Below are 13,415 nucleotides of genomic sequence, written 5' to 3'. Positions count from 1 at the left end.
AGTTACTTCAGAAAGCAGACTGACTGCGTGATAGAGAAAAGGGGTATGCAACCTGTACTAAATCAAATGGAATCTGCGCTACCCAACCAGACCAGGAGTTTCTTAGCAATATGCTCTTCAAGCCACACTGACTCAGAATCATCCACTTTAACTCTAGGGCCCCAAAGGCATACTTGAACCACTCTACAATAAGCAGAGCCAGTAATTTAGGTCATCTGACCCAAAAGAACAATGCAATCCAGGGTACACCAAAATATCAAGCCCTACTGTCAAAGGAACCAGAAAATAAAGTACAGGTGGAGAGGGAGCAATTTCACCCGCTGAAAATAGAAAATGTAGATCTCTGTGCCAGCCAACAACTCTTATACAATGGAATAGTATGCTCACCAATCTGCTGGAAGAAAAGCAGCTGTTCTCAATCCTTGGAATAAAAACTATCATCATCTTACTATATTCATTATATATCACCTAGGACAAATCTGTGAGGACAACGTTTTCTCTTTTACAGAATCTTTCAGATGAAAATCTCAAAGACTTCCCAAAAGCATCATTTGCCCTACGATACCTACCTCCATCCCACTTTCCTCACCATACACACACACACATACTATTAGCACCCACAACTAAAGAACCATGAGACGAAGCAGTGGTTAGGAGCAAAGATTCTGCAGCCAGACTGTCTGGGTTCAAAACTTGACTGTGCCACTTCCTAGTTGGGTGACTTTGGGCAAGTTACTGAACCTTTCTGTACCTCCATTTCCCCACCACGTAAAATGGGGACAATAAACCCAATTGCAAAGGATTGTTACAAAGATTATAAATTCATACAGAATAGTGTCTGGGTAAGTACTAGGTGTAAATGATTTTTTTGTATGTAAGGTAAGTGATTGGCACCAAGGCCTACTCCTTATACAGAAAATTGAAAACATTTAGGAATTCTCATTTTTTGTGCTCTAATTACCAGACCATACAAACTCTTAATATAAAGGAGAAATCTCAAGGGAGGAAGTGAAGTTGCTGCCTCATGATTTTACTGACAAGGTTTAGGTCAGGTATTTCTAAACTGCAGGTTCATGGAAGGATTCAGGGGACCCATTAATCCCCTGAAATTATACAAAATTTTGAGGCCATAAGATATTTCTATATTGTGATTTCTCCTGTCTTTAAAAAAAAGTCTTCACTAAATTTTTACTACCTACCATTTCTCTATTCTCCTTTACAGCAAATAGTCTCCAAAAAGGTGCTATATTCACTCTCTCAAATTCTCCCTTCATTCTCTCTTAAACTCACTCCAGGAAGGCTCTTGACCCAAACACTCCATTGAAACTAACTTGTCAAGATCACCTCTGACCTCCACAGTGGTAAATCCAATGATCAATTCTCAGTCCTAATCTTACCTGATTTAGCAGATTTTTGACAAAGATCATCTTCCTCTCCTGCCTGATACATTTTTTCACTTGGCTTCAAGGATGCCATCTGCTTGACATCTCCAGTCTCTTGATTTTCCTTTTTTGCTGATCTCTTCTCAGCAATTTTTATTGCCGATTGTTCTCTGAGACCTTTTAATGTCTGACGGCTTAGTTCCTGGACCTTTTCTCTTCTCTATACTCCTGTGGTGATCTCCTCTAATTTCCCAGCTTTAATTACCACACATTTGCCAACCCAGGTTTCTCACTTGAATTCCAGACTCTTCCACTGTTTAAAACTATATATTTGGCATCTCCGTTTGGCAATTTCCTTCTACCTTAAGCTCTAGTGTGGCAAAACTAAGCTCTGATCTTCCCCAAAAAGCCTACTCTAACCACAGCCTTCCCATATGTTCCCGACAACTCCATCCTTCCAGTTGCTCAGTCCCAAAACCTTGGAACCATTCTTGACTCCTCTCTTTCAACCCTACCCTACGTCAAAATTCATCAGAAAACACTGTGGCTCTACCTTCAAAGCTAGAAGCCAAACACTGCTCACTACCCTCACCACTACTACCCTGGTCTGAGCCACCATAATTTCTCGCATGGATTATTATTACATTAGCCTCCTACCTCTCTCCTTATTTTTACCCTTTTGCGCCAGTCTATTGTCAACACAGCAGAGTTATCCTTTTAAAATGCAAGTCATATGTCACTTCTCTGCTCAAAATCTTGCCATACCTTCCTAACTGAACTTAAGCCAAGGTCCTTAATAGGACGCCAAGGGCACCAGAGATCCAACTTGCCTCCACCCCCTTACCAGCACATACTACATTTTGCACCTATCTTAGGAGTCAATATAAATGAATGGTAGTCTCCAAAAAGATAAGTCCTAATCACCAGTTCCTGAGAATGTGACCTCACTTGAAAAAATGGTCTTTGAAGATCTAATTAAGTTAAGGAGCTCAAGATGAGTTCATCCGAGATTCAGGGTGGGCCCTAAATCAATGACAGGTAGAGGAAGAAGAGACAGAAACGGAGAAGTGAAGACAGAAGCAGAAGACTGGAGTGATGAGTCTACAAGCCAAGGAATACCAAAGACTGCTGGCAGCCACCAGAAGCTGGGCGAGAAGCACGGAAAGGATACGCCCTCAGAGTTTCCAGAAGGAACCAACCCTGCCAACACCTCGATTTCAGAATTCTGGCCTCCAGAATTACGAGAGAATAAATTTCTGTTGTTTTAAGTCTCCCAGTCTGTGCTACTTTGATACAGCAGCCCCTGGAAACTAACACACCACTCTTCCCCTTGCTCATCCTGCTCCAACCATGTTGTCTTCCTTGTTCCTGCCTTTGTACTGGCTACGCCGCTCTGCCTACTCAAACCCCAGAACTCCACATGGCCAACTCCTGCACCATCTTTAACCTTTTGCTCCAATATCGCCCTATTAGGCTACCCTAAAGCCCTTATTTAAATCGCAACAACTACCATCCTCCTTCCCTTTCATATTCTAGTTTTTTGACAGCATATTCTAATATACTGCATAATATTCTTAATTATTATCTTTACTTCTTGCTGACTCCGCTAGAATATAAGTTGCACAGGTGCAGAGTTTCCCTGTTTTTGTGGGGGTTTTTCCTATTTTGTTCACTGACGTATCCTAAACATCTGTAACTATGCCTGGCAGACAGTAGCCATTTGAAAAACACAAGCTGAATAAATTTGTTGGATGGATGTGCATGTGTCTTTTTGTGGAAAAGGAGTCTACGCTTTCCTCAGATTACTAAAGTGACCTGCTACCCAAAAAAAGTTTCTAAACCTTTGTTCTAAATCTTTAAGTGGCTAAGAAAAAGAAGATTCTAAAACTCTATCTTAAAAGACCCCAACCTTAAAAAGAAAAAGCAAACAAAAACCAATAAACACTCAACACCATGAGAATATCTTGCATCCTGCAAATGGCAGATTACCATAAGCTTAAATTTCATACTCCCAAAACCAAATTTAAAAAAAGAAAAGACAATCCAATTTAGTAGCTTGAGAAGTGGCTTCGCTCACTTTTCACAGGACCTTCTACACTAAAGGTGTCTCTGGGCTAGGCTAATGTCTCTCTATAGCTAAAGTAATAAAGAAGAGCAGCCATCACTGTGGAGCATACACATAAGCCAATGTAGTTTCACAAAGCTCAAGAACATTGTCAAATACTTTTTCCCACCAGGCTCAAATCCTAGGCAAAGTAGGGGAGTAGAACCAAAGCAAACTGTAACCTGTCTAGCAACTATCATTACTATGGAGTAAACAGATGTTCACTCAAAATACAACATCATTGGTTGTAAGGGCTTGAGAAACCATTGTCAAATAGAAGTCATTTACATCTACAGCTTTTGTATGAACCATAGAGCATAACAATGAAAAGCAGTCAAGCACAACAAAACTTGTTAACGGATTTTTATAACAGGAGAAAGGCACCCACTGCATTCCTTACTGCTGCAACTTATTTCACAGTTAATACTAAACAGGTCTAGCTGAACACAACTACACTAATCACCAGAATTCATAAAATATATATATATAAAATGTATACAAGCATACATTCTGCAGACATACTTTTTGGGTGGGGGGGTGGATTAGCCCTGAGCTAGCTGCTGCCAAGCCTCCTCTTTTTGCTGAGGAAGACTGGCCCTGAGCTAACATCCATGCCCATCTTCCTCTACTTTATATGTGGGACATCTACCACAGCATGGCGTGCCAAGTGGTGCCATGTCTGCACCCGGGATCCGAACCAGGGAACCCTGGGCCATCAAAGCGGCCACCGGGCTGGCCCCCAGACATACTTTTACATTAAATAAATGACCATTACAGATGAAAATTCGTGCCTCTGCTGTGATGGGATCTTTCCTGTCCCATCAGCAAACAGATTAACAATACAATCAAGTCTCAGCCCTTACCTTTCCTGGTTCCTTTCCCCACTTGACTAGCTAATTTCAAGGATACAAAATCTACCAAATACTCTGAAGAGAAAGGCATTTTAAACACTATTAACTCATATCCAACTAGAGGTTTGCGTTAACTAGTGGTAAAATTTTCATCTCTCAGGACACAGCATTTCACCAAATCCCAAACCTGACCACTCTCATCACCTCTGCCCCCACCCTATCCAAGCCCCCATCTTGTCTCACCTGAATTCCTGCAATAACCTCCTTACCAGTCTCCCCACCTTCACTCTGACCGGCAGCAGTCCAATTTTGACACAGCAGCCAGAGGGATCTTTTTAAAAGAGAAATCAGATCCTGTCACACCCCTGATCAAAACCTTCCACTGGCATTCCTCTATACTTAGAATAGAAGCCAGAGGCCTTACTGTGGTCTGCAGGGACCTGCAAGACCCGGCCTCTGCCTCTCCCTCTGACCTCACCTCCTACTGCTCTCCAGTGCTTTTCCACTGTTCCTTTACCACGCCAGCAGGCCCTCAATTCCAGACTTTGGCACTTGGTGTTCCCTCTGTCTGAAATGCTCTATCCTCAGATCTCTGTATGGTTCTTTACCCTATTCAAGGCCTTGCTCAAATGTCACCTCTTCAGAGAAGCTGTCCCCAAATACCATCCTTAAAACAATACTCGCCGGACACCGGATCAGTGTCTCTCCCCTGTCTAAACACCACAGTGGCTTCATTTTATAATTTGTTTAGTTTGAATAAGAATGGAGGCATATTTTCCTTGTTCAAAATGAAATCTAGGCAAAAACAAATGTTTTCTTGGCCACTCACTATGAAGTTAGACACAATATATAAACAAACACACACACCTCTTTTTTAAAGTAAATACGTGCTTTCTGTATGACTTTTCTTTATCATTTTTAATTTAAAAGTATTAAAAAGAAGTGCAGTATGTACAAGAAAGCTTATGGTAGTAGTACTACAGTGGGAAAAAGAATAATAGAAACAACCTAAATGCCTAATAACAGGAAAATACTTAAGTTAAGAAATATATACATTAAAAAACATAATACAACCATAATAAATAATAATTATGAGTATATAAAAGCATAAAAGTGTTTCAAAGACATTAAGTTTAAAAAAAAATTAATTACAATGACAAATAAGTCCAACCTTTACATTACTCAAATATTTACTAACCATGTGGCATGTGCCTGACCTGACCTGGAAGACAAGGATTCAACAGTAAACAAGACTAATCCCCAAACTCTCTGAGTTCCCAGGGTAGCAGAGGCTGAGCGTGCAATTACAGCGCAGTATAACAAGAGATGTCTCGGGACAGTACAGGTGCCACGGGAAAGCAAAGCTGGGGATGACTCTGACTGAGGAAAGGCCTTCCAGAAGAAATGATGCCTTAACTGAGATCCGAAGAATAAACAGAAGATAGGAAAAAGGGGGGGGAGGGGCGGGGGGTGGGCGTAGAGATAAAGAGGTATGAAACAGAGCAGATCTTTGGGATGAAAGGCAAGAGAAGAGATGAAACTGAACCATATGTAAACCAGGACTTACGATTTTTTTAAAAAACTAAAATAACTTCTATATTTGGTGGTAGGATTTTTGGTAAAATTTTACTTTTTATGAAATATGATACTAAATAAAAACTAACAGTGATACTTCACCAACTAATTAGACTTCTAAAAGCCTATTTTGTCCTGTGGCTATTTCTCTTTCCTTCAGTCTATCTTACCGTCTGACCAAACGCAAGTAGGGACAGAAAGCAATTTTAACACAGCACACAAGTGCAAACACGCATCTTTCCCAGGACTGGCCAGCATATTTCCTATTCCTACATTACAAATTTGGGGCCAAAAGTACTCAGTCCTCCACGGTCTCTGGCTGCCTCGCTACTTTATTACTTCTCCCCCACATCCTCTCAGGTGCCAAGAGGAATTCTGTGCTTAGCATTCCAAGCCTCTATCAACTGGTCTACCTAACTTATCTCACCCCATTCCTCCCCACAGATTCTTTACTCCAACTGGGCTCTCTTTACTTGACCCTGTGCATACCATACTCACTCGAGTCAGGCTGACCCCTGCTTGGACTGTCCTAACCTTCTCTCCCAGTTCCTATTCAAACAGCACCCATTCTCAAGGCCCCACTGTTAGCTTCTCAATGAATCCTTAGCCAATTTCCTTAACCCATGATAATCTCTAGTTAATCTGAATTTGAACTATATTTGTTATGCTAAAGAATAAGTAGTTCCACTTTTGTTCTAGAAATCTCTAAATGTTGTATTCTTGCAAGGCTTGCCTACTAAACTGAGAGGCCAAAAATAATAACTTTTATTTCCTTTATATTCCACTTATATTGGTATTAAACTTGGAAAACATCCAATACTTGTTGGCTGGCTGATAAATCCTGAGTGGAAGATTCAGCCAGGCAGAATTCAGTGTCAGCTGCTTCTCTCTGGAAATATAGGTTTAAGCCCCAATATTAGGACTGAATTTATGTGCTCCTTTGGAACAGGAAACAGAGTATATATACTCATAATGCAAGATAGTTAAAGGAACGACAAAAAAAAAAATCCTAAATAAAAGGAAAAATTCCTAATGCAAGCAAACACCACCATCATATTGCAAGTCTCCCCAGTACCTCCCACACCATCTAGCAAATAATAAATAACAATACAAATAAATAATAAATCTATTTGGCAAATGAATGGATTTAATGCCAGTAAGAGAAATATGGAGGTGATAGGTAAGACTAACAGCTTAGTTTTAATTAATAAAGCCCCAAGGTGCTTTTGTGTCATTTTTTTAAATGCTAATAAATTTATTTGTAAACAATGTTTCAATTCCTCCATACAGAGATATCTTAATTTTTCTGAAAACAAAGTAAGCCATTTTCCAGGAAGAAAAAAAGTCAGGCTTTACTACTTACTTAGGACGGAAAAAAGGTTGGCAAGAGAGAATAAATTGAAAAACCAAATACTATGTTCCTCCACCATCCAAAGAAGAAAACATGCAAACCAGATCAACACCTAATTCACATGTAGCAGGTGTCCACAAAAAAATGTCTGCTGGTTCCCAAGGCAGAGAAGGTCAAGGGCAATTCTAAGTCCTTCTGGTATAAGACTCTTTCTTTATTTGAAAAGAGTTCTTTTTCTAAAGAAGGCGCTCAAGAAAAAAAGACAAAATTATTTTTATACAAGCTCTGAGAGAATGTTCTTAAGAGTCAACAAAACATATAGGAAAGTACTTTGGGTTCAGTAGAATCCAGGGTTAGGGTGCCCAACCTTTTCCAAAAAGAGATTTAACCCTCTACTCCCTAGAAACTATTAGTGACACGGGAAACCTCACCTCAGTTACATCGGGCCACACATCCACAATAAATGCAGCTGGTCTGAAGGTGGGCTGAAGAACCAATTTATTGACCAAGGAGTAAAGACGTCCTGTCCTGTTGCTTTAATCCGTAAACGCCATGTCAACGTGCAGGGTGCACGCACACCTCTCACTCTGCACTGTGAGAGCATGATGCTTCTACTTCTACTACAATTCTTTTCAGACTGTATTTTAGTGATTTTTATTCGTATCTGTTCCCTCCTTTTGGTCATGAACTCTGTGAGAGCAGGGACACATCTTACTCATCTTTGTGCTCCCAGGGCCTAGTACAGTGCCCTGCAGGAGACACTAAAAAAAATTACTACCGAATGATTGGACAAGCCCAGGGTATACTGAGATGTTCCATGACTAACGACTCACCACCCAAAGGAAAGGAGACTCAGATGAGAGCAGACACCTAGAAGCTATGGCCTGAAATTACAGATGATTTCCATAATAATCATTACATTTTATATATTAATCACCTTGTCTATCCTTTCGGAAAAACAGTATTGAGTTTTCCTTTTCATGATTAGTACAGGTACATGGAAAGTAAGATTCTCCTGAAATCTTTTTTCAAATTACACACATCATTTCTGCACACCCCTAGGAACCACTGAAGAAGAAAAGGGAATATGCTGTATTTGAGAAGAAAGAGACAATTTCAAACCTATAATTCTCTAAAAATCAAGCAAAAACAGAAAATATGGAGGAAAAAAGCTTCGTCAGAAACAATCTAAGGACAAATAAAGTACATCATCACTATAAACTTAGAACAATCCTCTCCCAGTATTTATCATGAACAAAACAGGTGAAACTTCACGGAGAAAGATAAATTAGAAGGGCGCCTTCTTCACTTAACGAAGTCCAAGTTATACCTTTTCACAACCCATTAAGTTTATAAGTGAAAGAGTACCAAGTGTATACCTTGTTTTATGCATCTAAAAACAAATGCCAGCTCAGTAATTCACAGCAGAAACCAGACAGTCATATACCTTTAATTATGCATTTGGCTAATTTCATAGTCATCCATTACTCTTATGGACCTCTTATAAAATCCACTAAAACAGAAAATTTCAAATACTGACCTCTAATTCAACACAAACAACAGGCCTTCTGTCCAGAATTACATCAAATGGCCACAGTTCCTTTTTCAGTAACACCATGAGCAGGAGGCTAAAGTCCTCCACAAATCGTCTCTGTAAATGGATCCTGCAGAGATGGTGACACAGTGTCACAGGTGCACATTCAGTTACTCCTGAACAGTCACCTCCTAAAAGAAGACAGACGACTCTTACTGCATCTAAAGCAAAACTGAACCTCAAAATGCAACTACACCAACTCAGTGTCATTGGAGTTTTCTAAACTAAACAGGGGTCAAGATGAGCTCAAAACAGGTCAAACTCCTCCCTCTTTGGTGCTTCAGCAACATTTAATTCTCTTATGTTTCCCCCAGACGGTAGATGCTTTTTAGTGGTGTCTTACACCACATATTTTTTTCTCAATTTTAAGAAGGTTTAAAGAAGCTATGGGGTGGGGGGTGGGGGTACATCAGAGAAGTGGGGGTCTATTTTTATATTAGGAGCTTTAAGTGAATCATTTTGGAGTAATGCACAGATGGGGCTGAGGCCCACCTTGAGGACAGCCATCAAAGGCCTAAATTTCCAAGGATCATAAATCACTGTAGTAAGCATATCAACAGCATGAGGTACTCTGCAAGCTTTTTGCAACCTTAACATTTCCATCCTCCACAGTCCTTTGACATCCTCAAAAAATGCCTTAGATTTCAAAGCCAGCCCCACATAAGCAAGACTCGCAATTCGCATCCTAGAAAATTGCAAGAGGAAGGCAAGACCCAAGCAAAACAGACTCATGGGATGCAATGTATTTGCCAGTACCTGAATTCTTCTAAGGGAGTGATACAAATATGGCCACTCCCTGCAGAATTTTAAGAGGAGAAATTACCCCAAATATCCAAACCAAATGAGAAAACAAATTATACAAGTACCTCATGGCAATAGGCACTTAACTAGACAACTCTTCCCTAATTCAATAGAACTAAAAAAACAAAACAAAAAGATCCATATTAACTGTTGTAATTACAAATTAATCTTTGACTCCCAGAAAGCAAAAAAGCTTCAGAGCTTCCTTCCTGAATGATGAGACTGGAATAAGCAACTTGAGACAGAAAAATTGCCTCAAATTATTTCAGGGCCTACAAGCTAACTCTAGCTCTCTCTATATCTTTCTATTAAAAGTTCCTGAGCCTGTGATTGAGGTGGCAGGAAAAACTGCTACCTTCTCCCATTCCTAACTCACCTATTGAGGTCATCCTCATTGTATTTTCCCACAAAAAATATATTTACAGATTTCTGGGATTAAAAAATTGCTGAATGTGTTAAGAGAGGAAAAAAGACAACACATCATCACTCTCACAAAATGTCTTTGTGATGTCTCTTGTCATTAAATGAAAACATAAGTCTTTATTTTAGGACAAAAAACCTAAGAAGAAAACAATAGTTCTCTACTACAGCTGAACACTAGAACTGAGCACCAGAAGCACCTGCATAAAAATATTCATACACCTGCATGTAATGTAGGTATAAGAAAGACATCAAGGAAACAATGGCTTTCTCTAGGTAACATTACAGAGGATAAACTATCACTAGACTAAGTAAAGGTTGTGGGCTGCAACAGCCCTGAGTTCCCAAGAAAGAAAAAGATAACTAAAGTACTCTAGATTTGTAGAATATGTCTATATTTTGAAAGTATTTCCGTATCTACTTTTTCATTTCAGTTTACGTACTACAGCCCCCATTTGACAGCTAAGGAAGCAGGGCGTGTCATTATACTTCAAGCCCTGGTACAGGCAGAACTGGAATCCAGGTCTTCTCATGCTAACTAAGAGACGCATATCAAGCTTACTTATAACGTTCACAGGCTATCATGGGTTCAGGACATTTTGGTGAAGCAAGAAAAAACATGAATTACACAGCACATTCATAGTGTATTTAAAAGACACAGTTATTCTCTCCTATCAAATCAACAGCCCATCTCTTAACAAAACATTGTTTCTAGAGTTATAAACATTAGTTCCTCCATAGGTCAACCCAGTTCTCATATCTCACCTTGACTCAAATGCACAAATTACACAAGAATTTTTTTTTGGTATTTTTTTTAGAACAGTGCCTCTGAGCCAAGCAACAGCCCTCAAGTGGAAATGGAAACATCCACAAGCTAAGCTATATACTTCAAGCCACTCAATGTTCACATAATGTCTCATCCTAAGTAATCATGCCACTGACCCAAAGTGTCAGTCAGTGTCATCTTCAATCTTCCCATTAAGAGCTAAAGGAAAAGGAAATCTAATTAAAAGTCCAAGAAAAATTCACTTTAATCAAAACTACAAAGGGCAAGGGACTTTATGGTAGGAAAAAACTCTAAAACACAAGAAAATTGGTAACAAGAAAAGAGAGGTCAAGGGGGAAAACGAGGAGACAGTTTAAAGGACTAAAGCCAAACCAATCAAAAATAACTTTCCAAACAGAAGAAGCATAAAAAGATGGAGAAATAATGGAAGATGAGGGGGTTAAAATGCAGAGAATCACAACTTTAAGGATATTTTATGAAGAAAAAGAATACAAAACTAAATGTTTGAAGTATCACTTTATAAAATCAAAAGGAAAGAATAATACAATCGGTTCTATCAAAATCAATAGGAAATCATCTATTATGAGTATCTTTTCCTGAGTGAACCACCATACAGATGAGGGTCCCAGATTTGGCCAGTAATAAGAGCTACTACTCTGTAATAGTCCTCGGACAGGAGCTGCCTGGGACCCTATTAAATGGGAGCCAATGCTAGAGGACAGAAGGAGTTTACTCAAAAAATCAGTCTAACAAATCTCCAGTATGCTCTTCTTCACACTAAAATATCTGCGTGAATCAAAACAGAAACACGCACAGGCCAGATCACTACTGTTCTTAAAGTGAAGTAATGTAACCAGCTCAGCATAAACACACACATACACTTTAGTAGATATTAAGAAATCTCTGAAATAAAAAATGACCAGAGTAACCACAAAGGAGTTGAATCACCCATCTAAAAACAACCAACTTGCTAATTTTAAACACTGAACCATATTTTAAAAACTTTTTTACCTCAGAAGACTTTTTCACTTCAGATTTCGTATTTTAAAATTTTTCAGGAAAAGTCAAAAAGTTTCTATCACCTCCAGCAGTTGGAAGTCAGTTTCAACTACTAGTTATTTAAAAGAAATCACTCCTCATCCAGTAGCACAGCACTGAGATTCCAAAGCAGTTGTAGCGCATAATTCCATTTCAGAACCAGACAGCCCCACTCACCCTGCGGAGAGCCTACGGACCGGAAAAAGCACAAGGAAAGTTGCATTTCCCATTTCATATTTTGGGCTTAATATGCCGATGAGCTTGGAAAGAAAGAGAGGATCTCAAATTCAGCTTGATAGTGATTTACTACAAATAATACAGCAATGGTTGGCACTCAGTTTCAAAATAAATCACTAAAAAGTCACAAATTGTATACTTTAAAAGGGTAAATTTTATTGCATTGTGAGTTATATCTCAATAAAGCCGTTACTTTAAAAAATAAACAAATGGTACTTAGAAAGAAGTACTCTGTATAACATAAACCACCTGGCTCTATTACTGAGACCACAAAATGTGCATTTTAAAATTCTGATATATAAAAGACATATAAAATTCTGATATACAAAAAGATCACTCATGGCCGAAGAAATGCAAATTAAAATACTGTAACATTTCACCTGTCAGCTTAGCAAAGATTAAGAACTTTCATAATATCCGGGGTTGGTGAAAAGATAAGGAAATCCAAACCCTGAAACACTCTGTGTACACCGGCACATCTCAGAGGGTAATTTATGAACAGCTTTCAAAATTAAAAACGAACATATCTACTGATTCAGCAATTCTACTTCTAAGAATTTACCCTACAGCTACACCTATACAATAGAAGAGGCACAAGTGTTTAAAAAAATAATAATAATAATGAGAATCAATTTAAGTGCCCATCAACAGAAAGCTGAAGGATACATCCACACAATGTCCCACTACGCAACTGTAAAACAAAAACAAAAACAAAAACAAAGGCCTGAGGTATAATTACAAGTATTGACTGGAAAAATATGTGCTTGAAATATTAAATAAAAAAGTAAAATTCAAGACAGTATGTACAGTGTGTATATATGTGCCTATACATGCATAGAAAATATCTGGAAGAATATGGGGGAATGTGCACTACTCTTTTTGAACTGTATGAATGTGATTACAATGAGTATATATTAATTTTATGATTACAATTTGTATTTAATTTGAACACATCAAGCTTTCAAATAAAGTCTTACCCTGGTATTAAATCTGCCCATGCTATGACCCCAACCTGTGTTTCCAGTGCTCTCTGGTTCCAGCCAAACCAGTCTGTTCTTCCTTTGAGAAAGCAGCCCAAAGGACCCCTCTCCAAAATGCTCTTAGAATGTGGTGCAAACAGCTGCCAGCAACAGCTTCACATATAAATCACCCAAGTTGAGTCGAGGCCGTCCGGTGGTGCAGCAGTTAAGTGCGCACGTTCCCCTTCGGCAGCCCAGGGTCCACCAGTTCAGGTCCCGGGTGCAGACATGGCACCACTCATCAAGCCATGCTGTG

The 13,415-nt window shown here is 39.1% G+C and overlaps 1 protein-coding gene across 9 annotated transcripts in view; it reads right to left on the bottom strand.

Moving 5' to 3' along the window:
• The window catches only part of RERE (arginine-glutamic acid dipeptide repeats), a 402,826-nt gene that overhangs the window by 375,309 nt on the left and 14,102 nt on the right, over nucleotides 1–13,415 (bottom strand). For 2 of the 9 annotated variants that reach the window (XM_070610917.1, XM_070610922.1), the window contains exon 1: nucleotides 11,877–12,008. The exons of 5 other annotated variants lie outside the window; for them this stretch is intronic. The gene's annotated coding sequence lies outside the window, so the exon portion shown is untranslated. Of the gene's footprint in view, nucleotides 1–8,803; nucleotides 8,989–11,876; nucleotides 12,009–13,415 lie in introns of those variants that run through there. 2 more of the 9 variants (XM_070610918.1, XM_070610919.1) reach the window with 2 other exon arrangements.

Source organism: Equus przewalskii, chromosome 2 (genome assembly GCF_037783145.1).
Source record: "Equus przewalskii isolate Varuska chromosome 2, EquPr2, whole genome shotgun sequence".
In the NCBI taxonomy this organism is placed as follows: Eukaryota; Metazoa; Chordata; class Mammalia; order Perissodactyla; family Equidae; genus Equus; species Equus przewalskii.
This window is presented reverse-complemented; position numbering and strand designations above follow the sequence as displayed.